At 48.3% G+C, this 22,500-nt stretch overlaps 1 non-coding gene across 1 annotated transcript in view; it reads left to right on the forward strand.

Annotated features, from left to right (window-relative positions):
• Positions 1-22,455: 22,455 nt before the first annotated feature.
• The window catches only part of LOC147081150 (5.8S ribosomal RNA), a 154-nt gene continuing 109 nt past the window's right edge, over positions 22,456-22,500 (forward strand). The window contains exon 1 of the ribosomal RNA XR_015076817.1: positions 22,456-22,500. This exon is cut by the window's right edge and continues 109 nt beyond it. This is a non-coding gene — a ribosomal RNA (5.8S ribosomal RNA).

A 22,500-nucleotide genomic window follows, 5' to 3' on the forward strand; every position in this document is an offset into this window, starting at 1 on the left:
GTACCTGGCTTGTGTAGCTGCCCCTTTCCCCGGCCGAGGTACAGCCGTTGGCTGGAGACCGCTTTCCGACTGCTGAGCCGGAGCCGCGGTGGCCCACCTTGACGCGCCGGCTGTCCTAGCAAGCCAGGGGCAAGGGGCATCCAAGGGTACCGGAACGGAGTCGGTCCAACACCGGGAAGGCGGGTGCCCGTCGCTCCGAATCGAGCCCGGGGTTTTCGTGCGTGTAACGGGGCGGCCGTTTGGACCCGGGTGTCCGGGAGCGGGTCCGCAACGGCGGGAGGTTGCCTGAGTTTGGCCGGCCGGCAGTCGAACGCCTTTGGCTCCGGACTCCCGTGTCCGATTTCGGTCAGGGAGGGCTCGTTGGAAAGCCCCGACGCTGGCGCATACTATATTATCGGCCTGGACCCCGGCAACTTCGGGAAAGTGTCGCAGTCCCGTAGCGGCTGCCGCCCCGTCGGTCAGCGGCAGCTTATCGGGGATAACTTCGGGAAGGAAAGTCCGATCCGGGCGGGGTGAACTGCTACTGAACGGGGTGGGGGGGCCGCACAGACCAGTAGCGGGCTTGTGCAGCTGCCGCTTGGCCCGGCCGAGGTACAGCCGTTGGCTGGAGACCGCTTTCCGACTGCTGAGCCGGAGCCGCGGGGGCCCACCTTGACGCGCCGGCTGTCCTAGCAAGCCAGGGGCAAGGGGCATCCAGTGGTACCGGAACGGAGTCGGTCCGACACCGGGAAGCCGGGTGCCCGTCGCTCCGAATCGAGCCCGGTGTTTTCGTGCGTGTAACAGGGCGGGCGTTTGGACCCGGTTGTCCGGGAGCGGGTCCGCAACGGCGGGAGGTTGCCTGAGTTTGGCCGGCCGGCAGTCGAACGCCTTTGGCTCCGGACTCCCGTGTCCGATTTCGGTCAGGGAGGGCTCATTGGAAAGCCCCGGCGCTGGCGCACACTATATTATCGGACTGGATCCCGGCAAGTTCGGGAAAGTGTCGGCGACCCGTACCGGCTGCCGCCCCGTCGGTCAGCGGCAGCTTATCGGGGATAACTTCGGGAAGGAAAGTCCGATCCGGGCGGGGTCAACTGCCACTGAACGGGGTGGCGGGCCCGCACAGACCAGTACCTGGCTTGTGTAGCTGCCCCTTTCCCCGGCCGAGGTGCAGCTGTTGGCTGGAGACCGCTTTCCGACTGCTGAGCCGGAGTCGCGGGGGCGCACCTTGACGCACCGGCTGTCCTAGCAAGCCAGGGGCAAGGGGCATCCAGTGGTACCGGAAGGGTGTCGGTCCGACACCGGGAAGCCGGGTGCCCGTCGCTCCGAATCGAGCCCGGTGTTTTCGTGCGTGTAACGGGGCGGCCGTTTGGACCCGGGTGTCCGGGAGCGGGTCCGCAACGGCGGGAGGTTGCCTGAGTTTGGCCGGCCGGCAGTCGAACGCCTTTCGCTCCGGACTCCCTTGTCCGATTTCGGCCAGGGAGGGCTCGTTGGAAAGCCCCGGCGTTGGCGCACACTATATTATCGGACTGGATCCCGGCAAGCTCGGGAAAGTGTCGCCGACCCGTACCGGCTGCCACCCCGTCGGTCAGCGGCAGCGTATCGGGGACAACTTCGGGAAGGAAAGTCCGATCCGGGCGGGGTCAACTGCCACCGAACGGAGTGGCGGGCCCGCACAGAGCAGTACCTGTCTTGTGTAGCTGCCCCTTTCCCCGGCCGAGGTACAGCCGTTGGCTGGAGACCGCTTTCCGACTGCTGAGCCGGAGCCGCGGGGGCCCACCTTGAGGCGCCGGCTGTCCTAGCAAGCCAGGGGCAAGGGGCATCCAGTGGTTCCGGAACGGAGTCGGTCCGACACCGGGAAGCCGGGTGCCCGTCGCTCCGAATGGAGCCCGGTGTTTTCGTGCGTGTAACAAGGCGGGCGTTTGGACACGGTTGTCCGGGAGCGGGTCCGCAACGGCGGGAGGATGCCTGAGTTTGGCCGGCCGGCAGTCGAACGCCTTTGCCTCCGGACTTCCGTGTCCGATTTCGGCCAGGGAGGGCTCGTTGGAAGGCCCCGGCACTGGCGCACACTATATTATCGGCCTGGACCCCGGCAAGTTCGGGAAAGTGTCGCAGTCCCGTAGCGGCTGCCGCCCCGCCGGTCAGCGGCAGCTTATCGGGGATAACTTCGGGATGGAAAGTCCGATGCGGTCGGGGTCAACTGACGCTGAACGGGGTGGCGGGGCCGCACAGACCAGTAGTGGGCATGTGTAGCTGCCTCTTGGCCCGGCCGAGGTACAGCCGTTGGCTGGAGACCGCTTTCCGACTGCTGAGCCGGAGCCGCGGTGGCCCACCTTGACGCGCCGGCTGTCCTAGCAAGCCAGGGGCAAGGGGCATCCAAGGGTACCGGAACGGAGTCGGTCCGACACCGGGAAGCCGGGTGCCCGTCGCTCCGAATCGAGGCAGGTGTTTTCGTGCGTGTAACAAGGCGGGCGTTTGGACCCGGTTGTCCTGGAGCGGGTCCGCAACGACGGGAGATTGCCTGTGTTTGGCCGGCCGGCAGTCGAACGCCTATCGCTCTGGACTCCCGTGTCCGATTTCGGTCAGGGAGGGCTCGTGGGAAAGCCGCGGCGCTGGCGCACACTATATTATCGGCCTGGACCCCGGCAAGTTCGGCAAAGTGTCGCCATCCCGCAGCGGCTGACGGGCCGCCGGTCAGCGGCAGCTTATCGGGCATAACTTCGGGAGGGAAAGTCCGATCCGGTCCGCATCAACGGCAGCCGAACGGGGTGGCGGGCCCGCACAGACCAGTGCCTGGCTTGTGTAGCTGCCCCTTTCCCCGGCCGAGGTACAGCCGTTGGCTGGAGACCACTTTCCGACCACTGAGACGGCGGGGCGGGGGGCGGCCTGCACGCGCCGGCTGCCAGAGCAAGCCAGGGGCAAGGGGCATCCAACGGTATCTGAACGGAGTCGGTCCGACACCGGGAAGCCGGGTGCCCGTCGCTCCGAATCGAGCCTGGGGTGTACGTGCGTTTAACAAGGCGGGCGTTTGGACCCGGTTGCCCGGCACCAGTCGAACGCCTGTCGCTCCCGACTCCCGTGTCCGATTTCGTTCGGGGATGGCTCGTTGGAAAGCCCCGGCTCCGGCGCACACTATATTGCCGAAGTGGCCCCGGGCGAGTTCGGGAAAGTGTCGCCGTCCCGCAGCGGCTGACGGGCCGTCGGTCAGCGGCAGCTTATCGGGGATAACGTCGGGAAGGAAAGTCCGATCCGGTCGGGGACAACGGCAGCTGAACGGGGTGGCGGGGCCGCACAGAGCAGTACCTCGCTTGTGTAGCTGCCTCTTTCCGCGGCCGAGGTACAGCCGTTGGCTGGAGACCGCTTTCCGACCACTGAGACGGCGGGGCAGGGGGCGGCCTGCACGCGCCGGCTGCCAGAGCAAGCCAGGGGCAAGGGGCATCCAACGGTATCTGAACGGAGTCGGTCCGACACCGAGAAGCCGGGTGCCCGTCGCTCCGAAGCGAGACCGGGGTTTTTCGTGTGTAACGTGGCGGGCCTTTGGACCCGGTTGGCCGGGCGGCAGTGGAACACACACAGACACTCGCATACACTGAGAGAGACAGAGAGAAGATAGAGATACACAGAGTGAGAAAGACAAAGTCAACTCAGTAACTGAAATGTGAAAACTGACAACTGGGAAACCAAAAGTCAGAGTGGCAAATGATGAACCAAGGTGGCAACTGATTAACTGAAAACTTGTCATTCACATTTGGGACGGAATTCAGGATGGGAATGTATTCGGCCGCCTTACCGGGGCTTGGGGTGCTGCTTTCCCGCTTGTGGAACCGAGTTGGGGTCGTCAAATGGCCTGGTGCATTGTTTGAAACATTGGTTAATGAGTTGTCAAGGTCGGAAATCATAGAACATAAGAGCAGCTCATTAACTGAAATTTTGAACAGCGACAACTGGTTAACCAAAAGCCAGAGCGACAAATGATTAACCAAGGAGGCAACTCATTAACTGAAATTTTGAACATCGACAACTGGTTAACCAAAAGCCAGAGCGACAAATGAATAACCAAGGAGGCAACTCATTAACTGAATTTCGAACATCGACAACTGGTGAACCAAATGTCAGAGCGACAAATGATTAACCAAGGAGGCAACTCATTAACTGAATTTCGAACATCGACAACTGGTTAACCAAGAGTCAGAGCGACAAATGATTAACCAAGGAGGCAACTCATTAACTGAATTTCGAACATCGACAACTGGTTAACCAAAAGACACAGGGACAAATGAGTAACCAAAGGGCCAACTCATTAACTGAAATTTCAAAGAGGCAACTCATTAACTGAATTTCGAACATCGACAACTGGTTAACCAAATGTCAGAGCGACAAATGAGTAACCAAGCAGGCAACTGATTAACTGAAAACTTGTCATTCACATTTGGGACGGAATTCCGGATGGGAATGTATTCGGCCCCCTTACCGGGCCTTGGGGTGCTGCTTTCCCGCTTGTGGAACCGAGTTGGGGTCGTCAAATGGCCTGGTGCATTGTTTGAAACACTGGTTAATGAGTTGTCAAGGTAGGAAATCATAGAACATAAGAGCAGCTCATTAACTGAAATTTTGAACATCGACAACTGGTTAACCAAAAGCCAGAGCGACAAATGATTAACCAAGGAGGCAACTCATTAACTGAATTTCGAACATCGACAACTGGTTAACCAAAAGACACAGGGACAAATGAGTAACCAAAGGGCCAACTCATTAACTGAAATTTCAAAGAGGCAACTCATTAACTGAAATTTTGAACATCGACAACTGGTTAACCAAAAGCCAGAGCGACAAATGAGTAACCAAGGAGGCAACTCATTAACTGAATTTCGAACATCGACAACTGGTTAACCAAATGTCAGAGCGACAAATGATAAACCAAGGAGGCAACTCATTAACTGAATTTCGAACATCGACAACTGGTTAACCAAGAGTCAGGGCGACAAATGATTAACCAAGGAGGCAACTCATTAACTGAATTTCGAACATCGACAACTGGGTAACCAAAAGACACAGGGACAAATGAGTAACCAAAGGGCCAACTCATTAACTGAAATTTCAAAGAGGCTACTCATTAACTGAAATTTGAACATCGACAACTGGTTAACCAAATGTCAGAGCGACAAATGAGTAACCAAGCAGGCAACTGATTAACTGAAAACTTGTCATTCACAGTTGGGACGGAATTCACGATGGGAATGTATTCGGCCCCCTTACCGGGCCTTGGGGTGCTGCTTTCCCGCTTGTGGAACCGAGTTGGGGTCGTCAAATGGCCTGGTGCATTGTTTGAAACACTGGTTAATGAGTTGTCAAGGTCGGAAATCATAGAACATAAGAGCAGCTCATTAACTGAAATTTTGAACATCGACAACTGGTTAACCAAAAGCCAGAGCGACAAATGATTAACCAAGGAGGCAACTCATTAACTGAATTTCGAACATCGACAACTGGTTAACCAAAAGACACAGGGACAAATGAGTAACCAAAGGGCCAACTCATTAACTGAAATTTCAAAGAGGCAACTCATTAACTGAAATTTTGAACATCGACAACTGGATAACCAAAAGCCAGAGCGACAAATGATTAACCAAGGAGGCAACTCATTAACTGAATTTCGAACATCGACAACTGGGTAACCAAAAGACACAGGGACAAATGAGTAACCAAAGGGCCAACTCATTAACTGAAATTTCAAAGAGGCAACTCATTAACTGAAATTTTGAACATCGACAACTGGATAACCAAAAGCCAGAGCGACAAATGATTAACCAAGGAGGCAACTCATTAACTGAATTTCGAACATCGACAACTGGATAACCAAAAGACACAGGGACAAATGAGTAACCAAAGGGCCAACTCATTAACTGAAATTTCAAAGAGGCAACTCATTAACTGAAATTTTGAACATCGACAACTGGTTAACCAAAAGCCAGAGCGACAAATGATTAACCAAGGAGGCAACTCATTAACTGAATTTCGAACATCGACAACTGGGTAACCAAAAGACACAGGGACAAATGAGTAACCAAAGGGCCAACTCATTAACTGAAATTTCAAAGAGGCTACTCATTAACTGAAATTTGAACATCGACAACTGGTTAACCAAATGTCAGAGCGACAAATGAGTAACCAAGCAGGCAACTGATTAACTGAAAACTTGTCATTCACATTTGGGACGGAATTCACAATGGGAATGTATTCGGCCCCCTTACCGGGCCTTGGGGTGCTGCTTTCCCGCTTGTGGAACCGAGTTGGGGTCGTCAAATGGCCTGGTGCATTGTTTGAAACACTGGTTACTTAGTTGTCAAGGTCGGAAATCATAGAACATAAGAGCAGCTCATTAACTGAAATTTTGAACATCGACAACTGGTTAACCAAAAGCCAGAGCGACAAATGATTAACCAAGGAGGCAACTCATTAACTGAATTTCGAACATCGACAACTGGTTAACCAAAAGACACAGGGACAAATGAGTAACCAAAGGGCCAACTCATTAACTGAAATTTCAAAGAGGCAACTCATTAACTGAAATTTTGAACATCGACAACTGGTTAACCAAAAGCCAGAGCGACAAATGATTAACCAAGGAGGCAACTCATTAACTGAATTTCGAACATCGACAACTGGGTAACCAAAAGACACAGGGACAAATGAGTAACCAAAGGGCCAACTCATTAACTGAAATTTCAAAGAGGCTACTCATTAACTGAAATTTGAACATCGACAACTGGTTAACCAAATGTCAGAGCGACAAATGAGTAACCAAGCAGGCAACTGATTAACTGAAAACTTGTCATTCACATTTGGGACGGAATTCACGATGGGAATGTATTCGGCCCCCTTACCGGGCCTTGGGGTGCTGCTTTCCCGCTTGTGGAACCGAGTTGGGGTCGTCAAATGGCCTGGTGCATTGTTTGAAACACTGGTTAATGAGTTGTCAAGGTAGGAAATCATAGAACATAAGAGCAGCTCATTAACTGAAATTTTGAACATCGACAACTGGTTAACCAAAAGCCAGAGCGACAAATGATTAACCAAGGAGGCAACTCATTAACTGAATTTCGAACATCGACAACTGGTTAACCAAAAGACACAGGGACAAATGAGTAACCAAAGGGCCAACTCATTAACTGAAATTTCAAAGAGGCAACTCATTAACTGAAATTTTGAACATCGACAACTGGTTAACCAAAAGCCAGAGCGACAAATGAATAACCAAGGAGGCAACTCATTAACTGAATTTCGAACATCGACAACTGGTTAACCAAATGTCAGAGCGACAAATGATTAACCAAGGAGGCAACTCATTAACTGAATTTCGAACATCGACAACTGGTTAACCAAGAGTCAGAGCGACAAATGATTAACCAAGGAGGCAACTCATTAACTGAATTTCGAACATCGACAACTGGGTAACCAAAAGACACAGGGACAAATGAGTAACCAAAGGGCCAACTCATTAACTGAAATTTCAAAGAGGCTACTCATTAACTGAAATTTGAACATCGACAACTGGGTAACCAAATGTCAGAGCGACAAATGATTAACCAAGCAGGCAACTGATTAACTGAAAACTTGTCATTCACATTTGGGACGGAATTCACGATGGGAATGTATTCGGCCCCCTTACCGGGCCTTGGGGTGCTGCTTTCCCGCTTGTGGAACTGAGTTGGGGTCGTCAAATGGCCTGGTGCATTGTTTGAAACACTGGTTAATGAGTTGTCAAGGTCGGAAATCATAGAACATAAGAGCAGCTCATTAACTGAAATTTTGAACATCGACAACTGGTTAACCAAAAGCCAGAGCGACAAATGATTAACCAAGGAGGCAACTCATTAACTGAATTTCGAACATCGACAACTGGTTAACCAAAAGACACAGGGACAAATGAGTAACCAAAGGGCCAACTCATTAACTGAAATTTCAAAGAGGCAACTCATTAACTGAAATTTTGAACATCGACAACTGGTTAACCAAAAGCCAGAGCGACAAATGATTAACCAAGGAGGCAACTCATTAACTGAATTTCGAACATCGACAACTGGCTAACCAAATGTCAGAGCGACAAATGAATAACCAAGGAGGCAACTCATTAACTGAATTTCGAACATCGACAACTGGTTAACCAAAAGACACAGGGACAAATGAGTAACCAAAGGGCCAACTCATTAACTGAAATTTCAAAGAGGCAACTCATTAACTGAAATTTTGAACATCGACAACTAGTTAACCAAAAGCCAGAGCGACAAATGATTAACCAAGGAGGCAACTCATTAACTGAATTTCGAACATCGAAAACTGGCTAACCAAATGTCAGAGCGACAAATGATTAACCAAGGAGGCAACTCAGTAACTGAATTTCGAACATCGACAACTGGTTAACCAAGAGTCAGAGCGACAAATGATTAACCAAGGAGGCAACTCATTAACTGAATTTCGAACATCGACAACTGGGTAACCAAAAGACACAGGGACAAATGAGTAACCAAAGGGCCAACTCATTAACTGAAATTTCAAAGAGGCTACTCATTAACTGAAATTTGAACATCGACAACTGGTTAACCAAATGTCAGAGCGACAAATGAGTAACCAAGCAGGCAACTGATTAACTGAAAACTTGTCATTCACATTTGGGACGGAATTCACGATGGGAATGTATTCGGCCCCCTTACCGGGCCTTGGGGTGCTGCTTTCCCGCTTGTGGAACCGAGTTGGGGTCGTCAAATGGCCTGGTGCATTGTTTGAAACACTGGTTAATGAGTTGTCAAGGTCGGAAATCATAGAACATAAGAGCAGCTCATTAACTGAAATTTTGAACATCGACAACTGGTTAACCAAAAGCCAGAGCGACAAATGATTAACCAAGGAGGCAACTCATTAACTGAATTTCGAACATCGACAACTGGTTAACCAAAAGACACAGGGACAAATGAGTAACCAAAGGGCCAACTCATTAACTGAAATTTCAAAGAGGCAACTCATTAACTGAAATTTTGAACATCGACAACTGGTTAACCAAAAGCCAGAGCGAAAAATGATTAACCAAGGAGGCAACTCATTAACTGAATTTCGAACATCGACAACTGGGTAACCAAAAGACACAGGGACAAATGAGTAACCAAAGGGCCAACTCATTAACTGAAATTTCAAAGAGGCTACTCATTAACTGAAATTTGAACATCGACAACTGGTTAACCAAATGTCAGAGCGACAAATGAGTAACCAAGCAGGCAACTGATTAACTGAAAACTTGTCATTCACATTTGGGACGGAATTCACGATGGGAATGTATTCGGCCCCCTTACCGGGCCTTGGGGTGCTGCTTTCCCGCTTGTGGAACCGAGTTGGGGTCGTCAAATGGCCTGGTGCATTGTTTGAAACACTGGTTAATGAGTTGTCAAGGTCGGAAATCATAGAACATAAGAGCAGCTCATTAACTGAAATTTTGAACATCGACAACTGGTTAACCAAAAGCCAGAGCGACAAATGAGTAACCAAGGAGGCAACTCATTAACTGAATTTCGAACATCGACAACTGGTTAACCAAAAGACACAGGGACAAATGAGTAACCAAAGGGCCAACTCATTAACTGAAATTTCAAAGAGGCAACTCATTAACTGAAATTTTGAACATCGACAACTGGGTAACCAAAAGCCAGAGCGACAAATGATTAACCAAGGAGGCAACTCATTAACTGAATTTCGAACATCGACAACTGGATAACCAAAAGACACAGGGACAAATGAGTAACCAAAGGGCCAACTCATTAACTGAAATTTCAAAGAGGCAACTCATTAACTGAAATTTTGAACATCGACAACTGGTTAACCAAAAGCCAGAGCGACAAATGATTAACCAAGGAGGCAACTCATTAACTGAATTTCGAACATCGACAACTGGGTAACCAAAAGACACAGGGACAAATGAGTAACCAAAGGGCCAACTCATTAACTGAAATTTCAAAGAGGCTACTCATTAACTGAAATTTGAACATCGACAACTGGTTAACCAAATGTCAGAGCGACAAATGAGTAACCAAGCAGGCAACTGATTAACTGAAAACTTGTCATTCACATTTGGGACGGAATTCACAATGGGAATGTATTCGGCCCCCTTACCGGGCCTTGGGGTGCTGCTTTCCCGCTTGTGGAACCGAGTTGGGGTCGTCAAATGGCCTGGTGCATTGTTTGAAACACTGGTTAATGAGTTGTCAAGGTCGGAAATCATAGAACATAAGAGCAGCTCATTAACTGAAATTTTGAACATCGACAACTGGTTAACCAAAAGCCAGAGCGACAAATGATTAACCAAGGAGGCAACTCATTAACTGAATTTCGAACATCGACAACTGGTTAACCAAAAGACACAGGGACAAATGAGTAACCAAAGGGCCAACTCATTAACTGAAATTTCAAAGAGGCAACTCATTAACTGAAATTTTGAACATCGACAACTGGTTAACCAAAAGCCAGAGCGACAAATGATTAACCAAGGAGGCAACTCATTAACTGAATTTCGAACATCGACAACTGGTTAACCAAATGTCAGAGCGACAAATGATTAACCAAGGAGGCAACTCAGTAACTGAATTTCGAACATCGACAACTGGTTAACCAAGAGTCAGGGCGACAAATGATTAACCAAGGAGGCAACTCATTAACTGAATTTCGAACATCGACAACTGGGTAACCAAAAGACACAGGGACAAATGAGTAACCAAAGGGCCAACTCATTAACTGAAATTTCAAAGAGGCTACTCATTAACTGAAATTTGAACATCGACAACTGGTTAACCAAATGTCAGAGCGACAAATGAGTAACCAAGCAGGCAACTGATTAACTGAAAACTTGTCATTCACATTTGGGACGGAATTCACGATGGGAATGTATTCGGCCCCCTTACCGGGCCTTGGGGTGCTGCTTTCCCGCTTGTGGAACCGAGTTGGGGTCGTCAAATGGCCTGGTGCATTGTTTGAAACACTGGTTAATGAGTTGTCAAGGTCGGAAATCATAGAACATAAGAGCAGCTCATTAACTGAAATTTTGAACATCGACAACTGGTTAACCAAAAGCCAGAGCGACAAATGATTAACCAAGGAGGCAACTCATTAACTGAATTTCGAACATCGACAACTGGTTAACCAAAAGACACAGGGACAAATGAGTAACCAAAGGGCCAACTCATTAACTGAAATTTCAAAGAGGCAACTCATTAACTGAAATTTTGAACATCGACAACTGGTTAACCAAAAGCCAGAGCGACAAATGAATAACCAAGGAGGCAACTCATTAACTGAATTTCGAACATCGACAACTGGTTAACCAAAAGACACAGGGACAAATGAGTAACCAAAGGGCCAACTCATTAACTGAAATTTCAAAGAGGCAACTCATTAACTGAAATTTTGAACATCGACAACTGGTTAACCAAGAGTCAGAGCGACAAATGATTAACCAAGGAGGCAACTCATTAACTGAATTTCGAACATCGACAACTGGTTAACCAAAAGACACAGGGACAAATGAGTAACCAAAGGGCCAACTCATTAACTGAAATTTCAAAGAGGCAACTCATACACTGTAATTTTGAACATCGACAACTGGTTAACCAAAAGCCAGAGCGACAAATGATTAACCAAGGAGGCAACTCATTAACTGAATTTCGAACATCGACAACTGGTTAACCAAGAGTCAGGGCGACAAATGATTAACCAAGGAGGCAACTCATTAACTGAATTTCGAACATCGACAACTGGGTAACCAAAAGACACAGGGACAAATGAGTAACCAAAGGGCCAACTCATTAACTGAAATTTCAAAGAGGCAACTCATTAACTGAAATTTTGAACATCGACAACTGGTTAACCAAATGTCAGAGCGACAAATGAGTAACCAAGCAGGCAACTGATTAACTGAAAACTTGTCATTCACATTTGGGACGGAATTCACGATGGGAATGTATTCGGCCCCCTTACCGGGCCTTGGGGTGCTGCTTTCCCGCTTGTGGAACCGAGTTGGGGTCGTCAAATGGCCTGGTGCATTGTTTGAAACACTGGTTAATGAGTTGTCAAGGTCGGAAATCATAGAACATAAGAGCAGCTCATTAACTGAAATTTTGAACATCGACAACTGGTTAACCAAAAGCCAGAGCGACAAATGATTAACCAAGGAGGCAACTCATTAACTGAATTTCGAACATCGACAACTGGTTAACCAAGAGTCAGGGCGACAAATGATTAACCAAGGAGGCAACTCATTAACTGAATTTCGAACATCGACAACTGGGTAACCAAAAGACACAGGGACAAATGAGTAACCAAAGGGCCAACTCATTAACTGAAATTTCAAAGAGGCAACTCATTAACTGTAATTTTGAACATCGACAACTGGTTAACCAAAAGCCAGAGCGACAAATGATTAACCAAGGAGGCAACTCATTAACTGAATTTCGAACATCGACAACTGGTTAACCAAATGTCAGAGCGACAAATGATTAACCAAGGAGGCAACTCAGTAACTGAATTTCGAACATCGACAACTGGTTAACCAAAAGACACAGGGACAAATGAGTAACCAAAGGGCCAACTCATTAACTGAAATTTCAAAGAGGCAACTCATTAACTGAAATTTTGAACATCGACAACTGGTTAACCAAGAGTCAGAGCGACAAATGATTAACCAAGGAGGCAACTCATTAACTGAATTTCGAACATCGACAACTGGGTAACCAAAAGACACAGGGACAAATGAGTAACCAAAGGGCCAACTCATTAACTGAAATTTCAAAGAGGCAACTCATTAACTGTAATTTTGAACATCGACAACTGGTTAACCAAAAGCCAGAGCGACAAATGATTAACCAAGGAGGCAACTCATTAACTGAATTTCGAACATCGACAACTGGTTAACCAAGAGTCAGGGCGACAAATGATTAACCAAGGAGGCAACTCATTAACTGAATTTCGAACATCGACAACTGGGTAACCAAAAGACACAGGGACAAATGAGTAACCAAAGGGCCAACTCATTAACTGAAATTTCAAAGAGGCAACTCATTAACTGAAATTTTGAACATCGACAACTGGTTAACCAAATGTCAGAGCGACAAATGAGTAACCAAGCAGGCAACTGATTAACTGAAAACTTGTCATTCACATTTGGGACGGAATTCACGATGGGAATGTATTCGGCCCCCTTACCGGGCCTTGGGGTGCTGCTTTCCCGCTTGTGGAACCGAGTTGGGGTCGTCAAATGGCCTGGTGCATTGTTTGAAACACTGGTTAATGAGTTGTCAAGGTCGGAAATCATAGAACATAAGAGCAGCTCATTAACTGAAATTTTGAACATCGACAACTGGTTAACCAAAAGCCAGAGCGACAAATGATTAACCAAGGAGGCAACTCATTAACTGAATTTCGAACATCGACAACTGGTTAACCAAGAGTCAGGGCGACAAATGATTAACCAAGGAGGCAACTCATTAACTGAATTTCGAACATCGACAACTGGGTAACCAAAAGACACAGGGACAAATGAGTAACCAAAGGGCCAACTCATTAACTGAAATTTCAAAGAGGCAACTCATTAACTGTAATTTTGAACATCGACAACTGGTTAACCAAAAGCCAGAGCGACAAATGATTAACCAAGGAGGCAACTCATTAACTGAATTTCGAACATCGACAACTGGTTAACCAAATGTCAGAGCGACAAATGATTAACCAAGGAGGCAACTCAGTAACTGAATTTCGAACATCGACAACTGGTTAACCAAGAGTCAGGGCGACAAATGATTAACCAAGGAGGCAACTCATTAACTGAATTTCGAACATCGACAACTGGGTAACCAAAAGACACAGGGACAAATGAGTAACCAAAGGGCCAACTTATTAACTGAAATTTCAAAGAGGCTACTCATTAACTGAAATTTGAACATCGACAACTGGTTAACCAAATGTCAGAGCGACAAATGAGTAACCAAGCAGGCAACTGATTAACTGAAAACTTGTCATTCACATTTGGGACGGAATTCACGATGGGAATGTATTCGGCCCCCTTACCGGGCCTTGGAGTGCTGCTTTCCCGCTTGTGGAACCGAGTTGGGGTCGTCAAATGGCCTGGTGCATTGTTTGAAACACTGGTTAATGAGTTGTCAAGGTCGGAAATCATAGAACATAAGAGCAGCTCATTAACTGAAATTTTGAACATCGACAACTGGTTAACCAAAAGCCAGAGCGACAAATGATTAACCAAGGAGGCAACTCATTAACTGAATTTCGAACATCGACAACTGGTTAACCAGAAGACACAGGGACAAATGAGTAACCAAAGGGCCAACTCATTAACTGAAATTTCAAAGAGGCAACTCATTAACTGTAATTTTGAACATCGACAACTGGTTAACCAGAAGACACAGGGACAAATGAGTAACCAAAGGGCCAACTCATTAACTGAAATTTCAAAGAGGCAACTCATTAACTGAAATTTTGAACATCGACAACTGGTTAACCAAAAGCCAGAGCGACAAATGATTAACCAAGGAGGCAACTCATTAACTGAATTTCGAACATCGACAACTGGTTAACCAAGAGTCAGAGCGACAAATGATTAACCAAGGAGGCAACTCATTAACTGAATTTCGAACATCGACAACTGGCTAACCAAGAGTCAGGGCGACAAATGATTAACCAAGGAGGCAACTCATTAACTGAATTTCGAACATCGACAACTGGGTAACCAAAAGACACAGGGACAAATGAGTAACCAAAGGGCCAACTCATTAACTGAAATTTCAAAGAGGCAACTCATTAACTGAAATTTTGAACATCGACAACTGGTTAACCACATGTCAGAGCGACAAATGAGTAACCAAGCAGGCAACTGATTAACTGAAAACTTGTCATTCACATTTGGGACGGAATTCACGATGGGAATGTATTCGGCCCCCTTACCGGGCCTTGGGGTGCTGCTTTCCCGCTTGTGGAACCGAGTTGGGGTCGTCAAATGGCCTGGTGCATTGTTTGAAACACTGGTTAATGAGTTGTCAAGGTCGGAAATCATAGAACATAAGAGCAGCTCATTAACTGAAATTTTGAACATCGACAACTGGTTAACCAAAAGCCAGAGCGACAAATGATTAACCAAGGAGGCAACTTAGTAACTGAATTTCGAACATCGACAACTGGTTAACCAAAAGACACAGGGACAAATGAGTAACCAAAGGGCCAACTCATTAACTGAAATTTCAAAGAGGCAACTCATTAACTGTAATTTTGAACATCGACAACTGGTTAACCAAAAGCCAGAGCGACAAATGATTAACCAAGGAGGCAACTCATTAACTGAATTTCGAACATCGACAACTGGTTAACCAAATGTCAGAGCGACAAATGATTAACCAAGGAGGCAACTCAGTAACTGAATTTCGAACATCGACAACTGGTTAACCAAGAGTCAAGCGACAAATGATTAACCAAGGAGGCAACTCATTAACTGAATTTCGAACATCGACAACTGGTTAACCAAAAGACACAGGGACAAATGAGTAACCAAAGGGCCAACTCATTAACTGAAATTTCAAAGAGGCAACTCAATAACTGAAATTTTGAACATCGACAACTGGTTAACCAAAAGCCAGAGCGACAAATGATTAACCAAGGAGGCAACTCATTAACTGAATTTCGAACATCGACAACTGGGTAACCAAAAGACACAGGGACAAATGAGTAACCAAAGGGCCAACTCATTAACTGAAATTTCAAAGAGGCTACTCATTAACTGAAATTTGAACATCGACAACTGGTTAACCAAATGTCAGAGCGACAAATGAGTAACCAAGCAGGCAACTGATTAACTGAAAACTTGTCATTCACATTTGGGACGGAATTCACGATGGGAATGTATTCGGCCCCCTTACCGGGCCTTGGGGTGCTGCTTTCCCGCTTGTGGAACCGAGTTGGGGTCGTCAAATGGCCTGGTGCATTGTTTGAAACACTGGTTAATGAGTTGTCAAGGTCGGAAATCATAGAACATAAGAGCAGCTCATTAACTGAAATTTTGAACATCGACAACTGGTTAACCAAAAGCCAGAGCGACAAATGATTAACCAAGGAGGCAACTCATTAACTGAATTTCGAACATCGACAACTGGTTAACCAAAAGACACAGGGACAAATGAGTAACCAAAGGGCCAACTCATTAACTGAAATTTCAAAGAGGCAACTCATTAACTGTAATTTTGAACATCGACAACTGGTTAACCAAAAGCCAGAGCGACAAATGATTAACCAAGGAGGCAACTCATTAACTGAATTTCGAACATCGACAACTGGGTAACCAAAAGACACAGGGACAAATGAGTAACCAAAGGGCCAACTCATTAACTGAAATTTCAAAGAGGCTACTCATTAACTGAAATTTGAACATCGACAACTGGTTAACCAAATGTCAGAGCGACAAATGAGTAACCAAGCAGGCAACTGATTAACTGAAAACTTGTCATTCACATTTGGGACGGAATTCACGATGGGAATGTATTCGGCCCCCTTACCGGGCCTTGGGGTGCTGCTTTCCCGCTTGTGGAACCGAGTTGGGGTCGTCAAATGGCCTGGTGCATTGTTTGAAACACTGGTTAATGAGTTGTCAAGGTAGGAAATCATAGAACATAAGAGCAGCTCATTAACTGAAATTTTGAACATCGACAACTGGTTAACCAAGAGTCAGAGCGACAAATGATTAACCAAGGAGGCAACTCATTAACTGAATTTCGAACATCGACAACTGGTTAACCAAAAGACACAGGGACAAATGAGTAACCAAAGGGCCAACTCATTAACTGAAATTTCAAAGAGGCAACTCATTAACTGTAATTTTGAACATCGACAACTGGTTAACCAAAAGCCAGAGCGACAAATGAGTAACCAAGGAGGCAACTCATTAACTGAATTTCGAACATCGACAACTGGTTAACCAAAAGACACAGGGACAAATGAGTAACCAAAGGGCCAACTCATTAACTGAAATTTCAAAGAGGCAACTCATTCACTGAATTTCGAACATCGACAACTGGTTAACCAAATGTCAGAGCGACAAATGATTAACCAAGCAGGCAACTGATAAACTGAAATTTTAAAATTGACAACTGGATAACCAAAAGTGGGAACTCATGCTTCGGACGGGCTTACATACGGCAGGCTGACGCCCGGCAGAGGCCCGGGCTTCGCCTCCCTTGCGTAAGCGACCGTCTCCGAATCGATTAAAGGCGTAAAATCGGAGTTCAGAGCGGGAAAATTTTTTCCCGAAAACGGCCGGAAAAAAAAAATGTCTCCTTTTCCGCCGAGCAGGGTGGCATTCGAACGGGCACGGGAAGCCGCGTCTAACGGTGTAAAAACGGCTTGGCTCCGACGCGGGAGTGCGGAGATATGGCCGTTCAAAGTTGTACTGGAAGTCCGGAAGGAGAAAAATTTGACTGCCTGTAGCCGAAAAAAGTTCCAGCGGTCGGTCACAAAAGTCAAATCCGTCCCGCTGATTTGACACTTGTCATTTCTGGCAGGGGGGATTGGCGGGGTACCTGGAGAATGGTAGGAGGTGGTTTTTCGAGACTTTGTCTGTTTTCCAGATTACTGTCTAGGGCCTCCAGGTCTGCAGAGACCGACCCGGGCTGCCGTCCAACCGACTTTTAACCCTTTTTGGGTGGAAATTTATTTCCATTTTTAACCAATTTTCGGGTTTTTGGTCGGGCTTAAAAACGGCAGCCTGACGCCCGGCAGAGGCCGGGGCTTCGGCTCCCTTGCGTAAGGGACCGTATACGAAACGATTAAAGCCGAAAAATCCGAGTTCAGAGCGGGAATTTTTTTTCCCGAAATCGGCCGAAAAATAAAAAAATTCTCCTTTTCCGCCGAGCAGGGCGGCATTCGAACGGGCACGGGAAGCCGCGTCTAACGGTGTAAAAACGGCTTGGCTCCGACGCGGGAGTGCGGAGATATGGCCGTTCAAAGTTGTACTGGAAGTCCGGAAGGAGAAAAATTTGACTGCCTGTAGCCGAAAAAAGTTCCAGCGGTCGGTCACAAAAGTCAAATCCGTCCCGCTGATTTGACACTTGTCATTTCTGGCAGGGGGGATTGGCGGGGTACCTGGAGAATGGTAGGAGGTGGTTTCTCGAGACTTTGTCTGTTTTCCAGATTACTGTCTAGGGCCTCCAGGTCTGCAGAGACCGACCAGGGCTGCCGTCCAACCGACTTTTAACCCTTTTTGGGTGGAAATTTATTTCCATTTTTAACCAATTTTCGGGTTTTTGGTCGGGCTTAAAAAACGGCAGCCTGACGCCTGGCAGAGGCCGGGGCTTCGGCTCCCCTTGCGTAAGGGACCGTATTCGACCCGATTAAGCCCCGAAAATGGATCCAAATGTCGGCCGACCAAGTAAGCTTGCTGGGGAGAGAGACTAAGTGCCGGGCTGGGCACCTCATTAACCAGTGAAAAGTTTTGGCTGCTGGAGAGACTAAGTCCCAGCCTGGGCACATCATTAACCATAAATGAAAAAGGCGAGGCCGAGTCTGGTGCATGGCTAACTGATTAACCAAATTGGCAAGGCCCGGGCTGAAAGTGAATGAGCGACCCGTGGCCAGGGGGCTGGAATGCGGGAGAGAATCCAACCCCCAAAATATGGAAGTCCGATGAGAAAATATTCGGCCGCCTTTTGCGGGCCTCGGGTGTTGCTTCCCGGCCTGGGAAAGTGAGTTGCTCCCGGCAAATTGACATGTGCATTTTTTGATTTCGAGACATGATTAACCAAATCACGGAAGTCCGGTGAGAAAAGATTCGGCCGCTTCACGCCGGCCTCGGGTGATGCTTTCCGGCTTGGGAAAGTGAGTTGCTACCGCCAAATTGACATGTGTCATTTCTGGCAAGTGTCTCAGGACATAGTTTATGAGTTGCAGCTTGGGAAATCATTAACCTAGTCGGAAGTCCCGATGAAGAAAAAAAAAAGTGCCATTTGCGGCGATTTGGGTGCTCCTGGTCGGATAGAGGTGGCCGTTTGACCCGCTGATTTGACACTTGTCATTTCTGGCAGGGGGGGTTGGCGGGGTGCCCGGAGATTTTCGGGAACACGATTTTCAGAACAAAATTCACTCAGCGGGAGCACTTTGAAAATGCCCGAAAAGTGTTACTTTGCTAAAAGGCTCATTTTATCAATATAGAGACCTTTCAAAGAGTATTGGAAAGTCATATTAAAATGGTTTTGTGGCTTTTATGACTTAATGACAAAAAACTCTAAGTGTGAATCTGAAATCGTAGACAGACAGCAGAAACATATAAATAATTCCAGCGTCTAAGTTTCATTTGCTGTCTGTCACACAGGTGCCTCTGAACCGGTCAGGGCCTGTGACCCCACTGAGCTTGTGTTTTATGGCTTATGCACACGCAGTGTTTGCACCAAGTTCCCCTGTGTTGTGCGCTCAGTGGGCCCGTCCAAGACAGCAGAAACAAGACGTACATGCCAGCGTCTTTAAAGTTTCATTTGTTGTCTTGTCACACAGGTGCCTCTGAACGGGTCAGGGCCTGTGACCCCACTGAGTTGTTTACTGGGGCTAATGCACAAGCAGTGTTTTGTCAGATCCCACTGTGTTGTGCGCTCAGTGGGTCCGTCTAAAATGACAAGACAGCAGAAACATTCCAGCGAGTTCCATTTGTTGTCTTGTCACACAGGTGCCTCTGAACGGGTCAGGGCCTGTGAGCCCACTGAGTTGTTTACTGGGGCTAATGCACAAGCAGTGTTTTGTCAGATTCCACTGTGTTGTGCGCTCAGTGGGTCCGTCTAAAATGACAAGACAGCAGAAACATTCCAGCGAGTTTCATTTGTTGTCTTGTCACACAGGTGCCTCTGAACGGGTCAGGGCCTGTGACCCCACTGAGTTGTTTACTGGGGCTAACGCACAAGCAGTGTTTGTCAGAGAGTTCCACTGTGTTGTGCGCTCAGTGGGTCCGTCTAAAATGACAAGACAGCAGAAACATTCCAGCGAGTTCCATTTGTTGTCTTGTCACACAGGTGCCTCTGAGCGGGTCAGGGCCTGTGACCCCATTGAGCTTTGTGAGCAACGTATGCACACGCAGTGTTTGCAACGAGATTCCCCTGTGTCGTGCGCTCAGTGGGCCCGTACGACCGATTTGGTGACTCGCGTCCGTAGTGGGAGTCCCCGGGTCGGCCCAGTATAGAGAGAGGCTGGTGTTCAGGCTATTTCAGGGTTTCCTCTCGTTTCTGTCGCTGGTGACAAGACGGGCATGCACACGGCGAGTCAGAGAGAGGGTGTCGGCGCAGCTCCCGGTGTTTTCTTCCTTGGCCGCGCCCTTCTCTTTGTCCTTGAAACTCTTTCGCGTGAGTCCGAGACGTCCTGTGATTCTCAGTGGTCCTATTCAGGCAGCGGAGCGGGTGTCCGCGTCTTGTGCACGAAATCTTGTGTGCTCAGTGCGTCCCGTTCTGCTAGCTGAAGACGCTATTTCTCTGGCAAATTTCAGCAAAGAAACGCGCACGCAGACAGACACACGCACGCGTGGTGTAGGTTGTTGTTGTGTGAGTGGTTTTTCTTGCCTTGACGGTTACCGGTTGCAAACACAATTAAGTTGAACCCGGCACCAACCTCTCTGTGGTGGGGAGGCCATGTGCCCAGCAAGACAAAGCGATTGTTGGTGGTGGTGGTGGTGATGGTGGTGGTGGCTAATAAAGAAAGGTCGTATTTCGCTAGCTTTACCCCGAGCGTGTTCTCGCGACTTGGTTGGTCTTCCGTCCTGACGGTGGTTCCGCGCGCGTGCGCGAGCTCAGCCTGATGCAAAAACACCAAAAAACCCTTCTGTGCCTCACACAAAGTGGTGTGCTAATGGTCCGAGTTGTGTCGTTTGCATCGTATTGGACGGTCGGCCTGGTCGCGAGCCCGGCAAGGTGGGCTTTCGTTGTGTCGGCTTTTTTTGTACTGTTACACACGCACACACACCAGCAGGAGAGCTTCCCGGGGTTTGCTTCTTGCATCTGCCCGGAGCCATGGTCGGCCGCGTCCGGCGCCTCTTGCGCGGGCGAGAGGTTACATTCCAAACAAAAACTCGCCGAACTCGCACGAACAGGCAAAACAGTCGCACCGGTCCGGGATAGCAAACGAGTTTAGATCGGTCAGAGAGCCCGAGTTGGAGGAGTTGGGGTGGAATTTGAACGGTGCACCGAGAAGGTGATGTGTGTGTGTGCGCACGGCAGTTGGTTTCGGTCGGCTTGAGACAGGGACGGCCCTGGCACGCTTGGGTGGTTCTTCGTTCAGCATGGACTTTTGCGGTTCAATGACAGGCAGAGAAAAAAAGAGAAGATGGCGAGATGGGGAGGTGTCCTGGCTTGACTTTGATGCAACAAAAAGCCTGGCCCTCTTTGCTTTTCTAATTCTGCTGCCTACTGACGCCTCCGCCTCATGTCTTTGCTGTTCGTTGGCTTCCCCCTGTGTGACCTTGGCCTGCGGCCCTTCTTTCGACTTCCGTCTCTTCCAGTCTCGTGCATCATCTCTTATCTTGTGCCGAGCCTATCTCTCAACCTCTCTCTCTCTCTCACACGCAAGCTCTGCTGCTCCCCTCTTCTCGTCCGGATCGGACAACAATGGACTTTGCCACCGTCTTGCAAGCATTAACACCGCAGTCGAATTGAAGGGAGCTTCTGCGGGCTCGCGTGCTGCCTGGCGGCTCGTCGTCGGGACCTCGGCGAACGGCCACTGTGAGCTCTGCTGGGATTTGAACCGGTGATGCAGGCCCGGCTTTCTTTTCCCCCCGTAGTGCAACTTTGGTCGATCTAGTCACTCTCCCTTTACCGGTACAGGGTACCTAGACGCTTCTCCACTCTGGCTCCCGCGAGCTGTTTGGGGGGCGGCGGTTTAAAGACTCGAGTGTCTGTTTGTCGGTGTCGAGAGCTTGTTAGCAGCCAGCAGCAAGCAAGCAAGCAAGCAGCAGCAGCAGCAGCCAAGTTGAACGTTCGAGAGAATGTACCTGCCCGTCCACACGGATTTCTACCCCCCACAGTGGGGTGTTTTCACGCGGTCGGCTTGTACCCCACTCAGTTCGTTTTTCTGGCCTTGTTGTCTACTGTCATGTTTGTTTGTCTTGTCTGTCTGCCTGTCACTCTCTCTCTTCTCCCGGCAATCGGTGGCAGCAGAGACCCTGCCTCTGTTGGCCGTGGTGCGTGTCGGACGGTGGGCTCAGGCGTTTGACCCCGATGCGTGTCGCCTCGCGAGCGCCCTGACAACAAAATCTCGGTGAAACCCTTGTCATTTGATGATCGACTGATACACACCTCCGGGCCGTGCCAAGGATGGGGCTTCTACCAACCCTCTATGCGTGGGCATAGAGGGAGAGAAGCGTTGGGCGGTCCGGGCTTGGGACCCTCCGGGGAACAAAACACCAAGCCGAAAAAAACGCACAACTCTTAGCGGTGGATCACTCGGCTTGTGCGTCGATGAAGAACG

This window comes from Somniosus microcephalus, unplaced genomic scaffold (assembly GCF_052327205.1).
Source record: "Somniosus microcephalus isolate GS21.2 unplaced genomic scaffold, FLI_Smic_1.0 scaffold754, whole genome shotgun sequence".
Lineage (NCBI taxonomy): Eukaryota > Metazoa > Chordata > Chondrichthyes > Squaliformes > Somniosidae > Somniosus > Somniosus microcephalus.